The following is a 7,860-nucleotide window of genomic DNA, read 5'->3' as shown; positions in this document are numbered from 1 at the left end:
AGAGATCCTTGAAATGTATAGAACTAAAAAATGTGAATAGTAAAAACGTAAGTGAGATGCAAGCTGGTGGCATCACACTTCCTGACCTCAATTTAGTACAAAGAAAAAGCAAGGAAACATTGTGTTGCTGAAGAAACACAGACACATACATCAACAGAACAGAACAGAAAACACAGAAATAAACACAGGCACATACTTCCAAGTAATATTTGTCAAAACTGCAAGACAGAGAAGGGAAAGACAGTTTCTTCAATGAATGGTGCTGCTCAAAATCAATACTCACATGTAGACACAACAATAATGGACACCACTGATAAAATTTAACACAACATGCATAACAGAATTGAATGTCAGCGCTAAAACTTAAAACGCCTCAGGACAACCTAGAGAAAAATTTTTGGAGGTTGGTTTTGACATGATTTTCTGAATGTGACACCAACCACCAGACAAAAAAGAAAAGAAAAAACAGTCCAGATGACAACAAATAAAAAAAAAAGCTTCTTCACAGCCCAAGTGCAACAAACAAAAGGAAATGAAAGGAAATCTAGAGAACAAAAGAAAATACTTGCAAATCCTATGAAGGAATCGCTTGGAGAGATTGGGGATTCAGTTCTGATCAGCACAATAAAGTGAATAATGAGATATGGACAGAAAATCACACAAATAGTTGGAGTTAACAGGGAATAATAAAGTTATGATAATACTATACTGGAGGCTAATAATGCAATGATGTGTCTGAAACCCAAACTCGATATAACTTCATTAAAAATACTTTATTACTAAGCACTAGTACCAACCACAAGTCCTTCCCTGTGATTTAGTGCAGCGGGAAGTATTGGGACTTCAGGAATAGAAGGGAGCAGTGGAAACAGACCAACCCTCCCCAGGACAGCAACTACCCAGCAAACTGGAAAAATCAGGCAGTTCCACAGTCTACATGGGAGGACAGAGCACACCCTGGGGGATGGGGCCTGGGAAATAGAAAAGCCAAGTCTAGGTCACTGGTGACAGTGAGGGTCTTACCCAGCGAGGATATAAGTTCAAAGTTCTCCAGCATCACATTCAGGTACAGCTGTCTCTGACCCTCATCAAGGAGGCTCCATTCCTCCCTGGAGAAGTACAGGGCAATGTCCTCAAAGGTCACGCCAACCTGTCAGAACGGAGACAATTAAACCCAGAGTTGACTTTCTGAGAACCAGTAATTCTACTCCTTACCTACCTTCCCCCCCTCAACCTCCTCCAGGGCACATGGTTACTGTGGACACCAGGCCCTAATGCCAGGGCAGGCTGCTCTCTCATCACAGTCCCATTACTCACAATGATGGCCCTCAGCAGAGCAGCCAGATTCGGTGGGAAGGATTGGGGGAGAAGAGGGTAGAGAGCAATGCCATTAAAGGTCTGGGCTATGCCTGCAGGGCCCCAGCCTTGCAGCCAAGCAACACCGCTGCATTTTCCTAGCTAGATCCTGCCGCCAAGACAAAGCCAAGTGTGGGTTCATGCTTCACCTTTAAGTCCCCAAAGCGGTTCTCGCGCACCATCAGCTCACACTTCCTCCAGATGTGCACACCACTGGGTAATGTTCATCCCCTTCCCATCTTCAGACCCCAGGTTCCCTCCCTCAGCTCTGCCCCCTTCCTGCTCCAATGCCTCTGGATCTCGCTGGACTCACCCATGAACTTGGCATATGGCGTGTGGAGAGCTTGTAGTCCAGCCGGATCCAGGACCACCCCAGGCCCCGGATGGACCCCACAGCCGGGAAAGCCCCGAATGAGTCTGTGCCGTCCGCCCTGCAGCCTCTGATCTTTCCGTCAATACTCACAGCCACATCCTCAGGGACCTTCAGATGCAAGTCAGCCCTGTCCCCTCTGCCCTGCACTTGCTGTGTCCTCAGAAAACACAACACTCCTCTCTCCCCTCCACCTTCCTCACGGTCCTCCGCGCGGGACTGAGCTGCAGGACGGGACAGGCGCCCTCCCCAGGCTGTGGTGTCTGTGTGAGGAGGCGGTGAGGGCACAGGGGACTCGAACTCACCTCAGCCCGTCTCCTCAGCGGGGGCGCCGCCATTGCCCTCTGTGGGCTGAGCGGGGCGGGAGTAGAAGCCGCTGCAGGAATGGAGGTCCCTGGCTCGGCCCTGGCGTGGGTCCGGTGGTGACTGAGCTTCAATCCCACGTGTGAGCTGTGAGCACCACTGGAGGCTCCCACCATTCGCTGTGTGAAGGGGAGCACCACTCTCCAGCCTCCTCCATGGGACTGTGACACCAGGAACTCCTCACATTCTGATACAAAAACCTGAGAAGGCAAAATCCTGCCACAAGGACCCCACTCCCGCCCTACAGAAGCAGCCAGAAGCCCTGGGGCGGACCATCACTTCCAAGACCCACCAGAGGACCCACCTTGGAGGAACAAAGCTATCAGAACTACTGGGAAGAGAATTTTACATCCCAGGGCTCCAGAAAATATCCCAAGGCTTGGCTAGAAGGTGCCAAGTGTGTGCCCGGGTGAACCAAGGACCCCCTGTTGTGGCCGCGCCGGGGCAGCGATTCCGAGGTGAGAACCCCGGGGACACTGGGAAGTGGACTTCACCGAGATACCAGGAGGACAAGGAGGGTATAAATATTTGCTGGTTTTCATTGACACCTTCTCTGGCTGGCCTGAGGCATACCCAACCAAAGCAGAGACAGCACAGGTAGTAGTTAGGAAACTCCTCACTGAAATTGTCCCCCGGTTTGGCCTACCACTATACATGGGGTCCGACAATGTCCCAGCGTTTATCGCCAAAATTACCCAATCCATAGCTAAGTCCCTGAGGGTTACCTGGAAATTGCATTGTGTTTATAGACCACAGAGTTCTGGACAGGTAGAGAGAATGAATCTGACCTTAAAGGAAACCTTAACTAAATTAAAACTAGAAAATGGCGAAAATTGGGTAAGTCTCCTTCCTTTTGCTCTCCTCAGAGCTGGGTGCACCCCGTATATAAAAGGACTCACCCCTTTTGAAATTATGTTTTGCAGGCCGCCACCTCTCCTTCCCCGCCTAAGATTGGCCCCTTGTGCCCCCTAGACAAGCCAGGGAGGCCGAGCCTGCCACAACACCCAGCCCCAGTCAAACCCCTGCTGGGCCCACATACTTAGTAGCTCCGGAAGGAACTTGGTGGGCATGTACAACTGGTGTAATCCCTTGCATCTTCCCTCCAGTCCTCCAGAACCTGATGGACCCTGGACTATGCATCCTGACGAATATACTCCCTCAGGTGTACTACTATTCAAGAGAAGGGGGTCGAGAACATTTAAACTTAGAACCCAGGAGGGATAAAAGGGCCCCCATCCTAGTCCCCCTCCTTATGGGACTAGGACTAGCATGATCCATGGCCGTTGGAACAGCCGCCCTAGTAACCAGCCACGAAAATTATAGAGTTCAGTAGGCAGACAGATCAAGACTTAAGAACTCTGGAAAAATCCCTTGGCCAACTGGAGGACTCCCTCAGTTCACTTGCAGAGGTAGTGTTACAAAACAGACGAGGTCTAGATCTGCTTTTCCTAAAGCAGGGAGGCCTCTGTCTGGCCCTAGGGGAGACCTGCTGTTTCTACACCAACCACTGGGGGGTGATCAGGGAAAGCCTTAGCCAGCTGCGAAAACGGCTGGCTGACCTAGAAGAGGCTAGAAAGACCAAGGGCAATTGGTAGGAGAATTTACTTTCCTGGTCCCCCTGGCTAACTACCCTGCGCTCCTCCTTGGCAGGACTAGTCATTCTGCTCCTCCTAGGGCTACTATTCGGCCCCTGCATCGCCAAATGCCTCCTCAATTTCATACAAAATCAAATACAAGCTGTAAAGTTGATGGTTTTACACACTCAATACTCCAGGATCGTAGAGGAGGGCACTGAATCAAAGATTTGATTCAGGCATAAGACCAATAGGGAATGTGCTAGGGGGAGGGACCGTGGCATGGAAAGATTACTGAATGTGCTGGGGGCAAGGACCCTGGCATGGAAAGGTTACTGAATGTGCTGGGGGCAAGGACCCTGGCATGGAAAGATTACTGAATGTGCTGGGGGCAGGGACCCTGGCATGGAAAGGTTACTGAATGTGCTGGGGGCAAGGACCCTGGCATGGAAAGATTACTGAATGTGCTGGGGGCAGGGACCCTGGCATGGAAAGATTACGGAATGTGCTGGGGGCAGGGACCCTGGCATGGAAAGATTACGGAATGTGCTGGGGGCAGGGACCCTGGCATGGAAAGGTTACTGAATGTGCTGGGGGCAAGGACCCTGGCATGGAAAGATTACTGAATGTGTTGGGGGCAGGGACTGTGGCATAGAAAAATTACTGATTGCTTTAAAGAAACAGTGATATGATAGAACCCAGCCAGGTGTGACCCCGTTTTCCTCCCGAACTTTTTACCCTGCCAGTTAATGCTTTGTAGTTTTTGCAAATAAAAGCTTTGATGCACCCTCGGTCGGTACTGCTGTTGTGCGGCTCCCTGTGTGGAGGTACGTGCTGTAGTCGCGGGCCACCTTAATAAAGGCTCTTAAATTTAAATTCTGAGTCGGTGGTCTATCTCGCTGATTGAACCCATAACATTGGAAAGAGTCCAAGTACCCATCATTAGATGAGTGGATGAAAAACTGTGGTACATTGATACCAGGGAATACCATGCAGCAGTAAAAACGAATACTCTCTTACCCTTTCACACAGCATTGGGGGGGGGGGGGGGGGGCGGGGGGACGGACCTGGAGAGCATCATGCTAAGTGAAGTAAGTCAGTCAGAGAAAGACAAGCATCACTTGATCTCACTCATATATAGATTCTAATGAACAAAACACTGATGAATGGAGTGAATTCAGAGACATGTAAGCATAGAAATTACTGCAGAATCTCAGAGGGAATGTGTGTGTGTGGGGGGGAAGAGGATGGGGGAGGGATGTAAAAAGAAAGATCCTCAGGTAAACATGAAAAAACATGCTCACACACAATAAAAACAAAGTCACCTGAGCTTTGAGCATTTCCTTTTATTTTTCTTTCTCCTTTTCACGTTGATTTCATCAGCAACATTCACTCTTGACCTCGACAAAAACGATTAGATTATGACTTGTCTCCCATCAACTAAGCATTTGTATGAATAACCAAAGATTTATCAACACTGTTTTTAGACAACAAGCTATAAATAAATGAAGCTTTCAATGCTCCTCGATCCAAGTTAAACACTTCCAGTTCTCAGAGCTCAGGGTCAGGAGGGGCCTGTGCTCAGAGCAAGGGTCCCTCCCTGAGCAGCTCCTTCCTCTCAGCAAAGGATGGGTCTGGGCGGGGCCACTGAGGAGCCTTGTGCTTGGCATTGGATAGGAGTCTATAGGCAGGAGGACCCTTCCTCTTAGAGCAGGTGGCCTGAGTAGGCCGTGCCAGGCAGGAGACCCAGGGGCTGCGGGGGGACCTGCCTGAACACACCTCCTCTGGGCACTTCAGCCTGGGCGCCGGCCTGGACAGCATTGCTTTCCAGAAGCAGCAAAGGAAATGAAGAGGGACCATGTTAACGTAGAAATGAACACAGGCCGTGGTTGAAACATTCCCCCCGCGTGCAACCAGGTCCTGGCTCAGGTCACCCCCGGGGACTACTGCAGCAGAGCCGTCAGAGGCGGGAAGGGCCTGAGCATCTGCTTGCACCTGAAGCAGCTGCTCTTCTGAACTCTCAGCATGACAGATGATGGCGTTGCCCTCAACACAGAAAGTCAAGGGAAGTGCTCTGAGATGTAAAGGGAACAGGAGGAAACAAATAAATGCAACCATGGAAACAGAAGCTGCAGCTGAGCCACCCTGGTCCTCATACTGTACCTGCTCCACTGAGGGCTGCACATCAGTGGTAGAGACTGTGTCTGACGCCGGAGATAACAATGGTTGAAATCCAGCCCCTTGAATCTGACACTTGTCTGTGGTATAAACTTGGGGAGCTGACTTCATTTCTCAGTTACTGAATTTTTTCAGCAATTTGATAGGAGTTTCCACTTACCCAGGTTCTTGTGAGCATTAAAAAAGAAAATGGTCAAAAATCTAACCCTAAAATCCTGGCAACAAGTACTCAGCTTGGTACTTTTATTGATCTTGGAAGGCCAAAGCCAGTGCCATCTGTTGATGTTATTTGTCAACGGTGACGCTTAGATGAGCCGGATGACAGGATACGGAGAAGCAGAGGGCTTCCTTTTCCTGGCAGAATGTCCTCTTCTAATTAACTTCATTCCACTTGACCTCTACACCATCAATCATCTGAATGTCACATTCAGACAACTGAGAGTCAGGGAGCTCTAGGAAGTCTGCTGGACATTCCCGAGTGGGGCCCAGCAAAATGACACCTGAGTGCCCACAGCACCTGCCGCCCTGAAGGAGAGACAGTAGCTTCTTATAGGTCCCATTTCTCACTAAAATGCACCCAAAGACAAATGTCCTTGTGAGCATTGCCTGGCCTGGGAAGGTCTCTGCAGGGAGATGCTGGAGTTCAAAGTAGATAGACAGAGAAAAAAATCAATGCTGAGACAGAATCATTGATCAGCTACCTCCTGCATATCCCACACTGCAGATCTACGCGGGGCTCAGGAATCCTCCTTGACTGTGAATGGAACCGTGATATTCTGGTTCATCTGTTTAAAATAGAGGCCTTGTGCATGAAATTCATACACTCAGGTGGGATCCCTCAGTCCGTCCTGTGCCCTCTCACAGTCCGGGATCCTGTGGGAGATGTCCCTCTGAGGAAGGTAAATAACATTTATATCCATATAAAGAATTATACAGAAATGTTTGTACCACCTTTATTAAAAACAACCAAATATAGCCCTAACCGGTTTTGCTCAGTGGATAGAGTATCGGCCTGCAGACTGAAAGGTCCCAGGTTCGATTCCGATCAAGGGCATGTACCTTGTTTGTGGGCACATCCCCGGTAGGGGGTGTGCAGGAGGCAGCTGATCGATATTTCTCTCTCATTGATGTTTCTAACTCTCTATCCCTCTCCCTCCCTCTCTGTAAAAAAAATCAATTAAAAAATATATATATTTAAAAAATAACCAAATATTTATTAAGATGGACATGATGGTGATATATTCAAAGATAAGAATATCTACCAGAGCTCTGGCCTATTTGGCTCTGGATGGAGCATAGGCCTAGAGACCAGAGGGTCCCAGGTTCCATTCCAGTCAAAGGCACATACCTTGGTTGAAGACTCCTTCCAGCCAGGGCACCACTGGTCAGGGGTGATATAGGAGGCAACCAATCGATGTGTTTCCTTCACATCAATGTTTCTGTCTTTTCCTCTCTCTTCCACTGTCCAAAAGAATCAATGTAAAAATATCCTCGGGTGAGGATTAACAACAACAAAAAGAATAACTATCAAAAAAAATGAGTTACTAATATATCTTTAATAAATGTCCAAGAATTTATGAAATATAAATTAAAGCAGAAAAATACTTAGAAAAAGAAAAGTTCTCCATTAAAATGAAATGTAAAACCATGGTTACCAGAAAAGCAGGGAAGAACAAGGACAGATTAAATGAGGCCATGAAACAACTACACAGTCACAGATATGCTCAGTATTATGAGTATAATGATGGATTCAGTTTCATGCACCTGTCAAGATTTATGAATCACTACACTTAATACATGCAATTTACTCATTATAGATTTTCAAAAATGTTTCAAGATGAAACAAATGTTACTCAGTTTGGAACAACAGGTTTTTCAACTCTATGTTCAACCCATACTCTTTTTTTTTTAAATATATATTTTATTGATTTTTTACAGAGAGGAAAAGAGAGAGATAGTCAGAAACATCGATGAGAGAGAAACATCGATCAGCTGCCTCCTGCACATCCCCCACTGGGG

The sequence above is a fragment of the Myotis nattereri genome, assembly GCF_964212035.1.
Source record: "Myotis nattereri genome assembly, chromosome: 15".
Classification (NCBI taxonomy): Eukaryota; Metazoa; Chordata; class Mammalia; order Chiroptera; family Vespertilionidae; genus Myotis; species Myotis nattereri.
Note: the sequence above shows the minus strand (reverse complement) of the source record.